The 3,615-nt window shown below is 44.9% G+C and overlaps 1 pseudogene; it reads left to right on the plus strand.

The window, feature by feature from the left end:
- The first annotated feature begins 1,540 nt into the window (after window positions 1–1,540).
- LOC132299987 (cytochrome c oxidase subunit 3-like) overlaps window positions 1,541–3,615 on the plus strand; it is a 3,051-nt pseudogene continuing 976 nt past the window's right edge.

The following is a 3,615-nucleotide window of genomic DNA, read 5'->3' on the forward strand; positions in this document are numbered from 1 at the left end:
AGGAAAAGCCTGGCACAACAAAACACAAAACTACATTATGTAGGTAAGGAGAGGCTCCCTAATAAAGAGTAGGGAGCGCGTGAAGAAGGCGCTTAGAGGTACGAACACGTACCGTTACTGCCGCAAGTGCTAGAGCAGATGATGGCGATACGGCTGACTCCCCGGGCAGATTCAGAGTGCCGAAAAGACCCCTTCGTTCGTGTAACATCCCTCGTACCAGCATTATTGCGATTAGATGGCCTCATAAAAGACTGCAAAACCTAAAAGGGACGAAGAAATAGTAAATCCATCAACAAGGGCGGATAAAGCGGTTTCGCGCTAAATCCGATGGTCATTGCATTCGTTTTTGACATGAGATAAATGGGCTTATTTGACATTTGTTTGACTTGACATGACGGTGTACCTCGTGATATCTAACCTTGATTGAGAAGTTGCCTCAAGCTTAGTTGCACAATCTTCCTATTTGAGTCGTATTGATGAGCCTCACGCAACAGACAAAAGTCAGTTTGATCACGCAGGTATAGGGGACCCTTTTGCCGGTCTAGTGAAATGAATGGAGACTTTTCGCCTTGCTTCTGCTCCTGTCTTGTGGTCGCTTACTAAGAAACCTGACTGAAGAGCAGCTTTGTCCACCCTTGTTGGTTGGCTATTATTTTCTCAAGATTCTGACTCCCTTCCGCTTCTTTTCCTAGTCTCCCCGCACATGGATTCCAAACAGTCATTTTCCATCTATATCAGCTTGTAGACTGATAACATCAAACTGCTGCTATTATGGAGAATTTGGAAGCCTTCTCTAATCACTAGAGCTTTAGCTTGAAACCATTGCTTGTGGGGTGCTCCCTATTCCCTTTGCTTCTTGTTTTCGCGTCCCTCCGCCCCCGTATACATAGAAGGTTCAAGGCCCCTTCCCTAAAGAACGACTCGCCGATCAGTCAAAAGCAAAGTCATTCCGAAAGGAGTGGTCGAGGAATTACTGTCTACCCTTGAACCAGAGTAGCTGTTAACAAAGAACCTGAAAGGTAAAAAGCGAAACCTACTAGTAGAACATTTCCTGTCAGTCGAGCTTGGTCAGATAGATTGACCATTTTCCTCTGTCTAGTCCAATGACAACGGAATCTCGATTCAAGTATGGCACAAGTCTGATTTCAAGGGCACTTCTACGCTGGCACCCACGCTAGGCTTCCCGCAGTGACAGCTGAGATATTAAGCGTCACTGGAACACCAACCTAATCTCACTTTTTGGAACCTGTGCAACAACGGAATAACGAGAAAACGCCTTCGTCAAAGAGCTTTAGTAGGCAATTCCCTTCTCTACTAGCATATGCTTTCGTTTCTATACGAAATATGAATTTTTTCCGCTGTAACTTGAGTGAGCAACTTTCCCTTATTTCACAGAAGAACAGGCGTGCAACTTTTTTGAAAGATCACCGGTCAATAGCTTTTTCGATTGCGATGTTCAGAATAGATGATGAATTCGGGGGCGTAGGTTCAGGGCAGCAAACAGTCGATATTCTACTCGAATAAGGAAAGAAGGTTGAAAGTATGCATCAACTGGCAATGAGTTTACGAAACTAAAAGAGAGTTTTTCGTCTTTTGAAGGTTCTTGTGCGGGTGGGTGGTTCGAGATGAAGTTGGTGTTCCGGCGCTGCTTAGTCTCTCAATGGATCGGTTCTTCGCTCTTTTATTTCCTTATATAGACGAATTCGCTTTCATTGGAAAATCGCTCTCCTTTTCTTCGCCCAAAGCTCCTTTTTCGGGCTAAAGTGGAGAAGCAGTTTTCGATTTCCTGTCGCATCTTTCCGACTTCATTTTCTGAGATTGATTTTCTTGTTCCGTGTTGGGTCGTACACTATTTGAATGGTTTGGTTCCGTTCTTTTCTTTTTTCCGGTATGCCGCCTTTTGATTTGATGGGCGAGCAGATAAATCAAGATTTTATTTTCACATGGTATTTCTACTCATATTTTTTTCCTTTTTCATTTACTTTTGCTGTCTGCATCTTCTGAAGGGGCGTGTCAACCTTTCACTATTTTTGTTCTATCATCCGGCTTTCGTACTGACTTTTTCTTTCATAATCCTTTATATATTAGATGGCCTTGCGCTGATCACCCTGGTTGACCAGGCCTTCTGCATGTAGGGGCTGCTGAGTCCAGAGGAAAGGGAGCTCGTGAACGGCGCTCTTCGTTCAGAAGGGGAGGAAATTGACTCTCTTAAAACAGAGATTTTTTCCAACCTGGGCGACCTGATTCGAACTGAGGGGGTTCTACAGGGCGTCCGGGCAAATACGGCGGAGGTAAAAATCCTGCACGCCATAGACCTTCTTCCCGACGAGGGCGCCCCGGACCTGTTGTCTTCTACTTTTCGCGAGATAAGGGATTCCTTATCCGCGGAAGGGGCGCAAAGCAGGTTTTTCCGTAGGGCCGTGGACACGCTCTTGGAAATGCAGGCAAATAGGGTTTCACGCGCCGAACTTTCGGCCGGTGCCCCCCTTCGTTGATCTGGTCGGGCGCTAGCGCCCTTTTTCGTTTGTGCATCTTTCTTTCTCCCATGCTTTCCGTTGGTCAACAACCAACAAAAGTGCTCTATAGTTCTTCACTACTCGTACAGGAAGGAGTCTCTTTCTGTCTGGAGGGAATCATTTTTTCTCAATCAAGAATGCCTCAACTGGATAAATTCACTTATTTCACACAATTCTTCTAGTTATGCCTTTTCCTCTTAACTTTCTATATTCCCCTATTCAATGATGGAGATGGAGTACTTGGGATCAGCAGAATTCTCAAACTACGGAACCAACTGGTTTCACACCGGGAGAACAACATCCGGAGCAACGACCCCAACAGTTTGGAAGATATCTTGAGAAAAGGTTTGAGCACCGGTGTATCCTATATGTACAACAGTTTATTCGAAGTATCTCAATGGTGTAAGGCCGTCGACTTATTGGGAAACAAGAGGAAAAGAACTTTGATCTCTTGTTTCGGAGAAATAAGTGGCTCACGAGGAATGGAAAGAAACATATTCTATTTGATCTCGAAGTCCTCATATAGCACTTCTGTAAATCCTGGATGGGGGATCGCTTGTAGGAATGACATAATGCTAATCCATGTTCCACACGGCCAAGGAAGCATCGTTTTTTAATCTCATTATGACTTGGTCGTCCGGAAGAGATTCTTTCTCCTCGATCAGAATAGTGTCATGGAAGGCACTACAAGAAAGATATACTCCTTTTCAAATCGCCAAAGACGGACGTTCAGAAAGGTTCTCGAGATTCTCCATTTCTCTAAAGCAAGCAAGCATACCAATACTGAGTAGGTAAAGGATGATGAATATGGAGTTCCCACAGGGGAGGAATAGTGCGGGAAGGTCACGATACCAAGCCTAGCCACTAGGAGAGTCCGCCCTTCCCACGTGTCAAGTTTCATAAATGAATGCAGCCTCAACCAGAGAGATCAACCTGCGCCTTTCTTTTAGGCCGCCGGCGGCGCAGAACGAACTAATCCTAGACCAGCAAGTTTTCCGAAACCGAACTGAATGGAATTGTTACTTTCCTAAAATGCTTGCTGAAAATCAAAGAAAGAAGGCCCATTTTCCCACGTAGTTAGTCGGTCAAACCAACGATT

Source organism: Cornus florida, unplaced genomic scaffold (assembly GCF_030987335.1).
Source record: "Cornus florida cultivar Cherokee Brave unplaced genomic scaffold, ASM3098733v1 CherokeeBrave_3.0.0_Hap2_Chr01, whole genome shotgun sequence".
NCBI classification, from domain to species: domain Eukaryota; kingdom Viridiplantae; phylum Streptophyta; class Magnoliopsida; order Cornales; family Cornaceae; genus Cornus; species Cornus florida.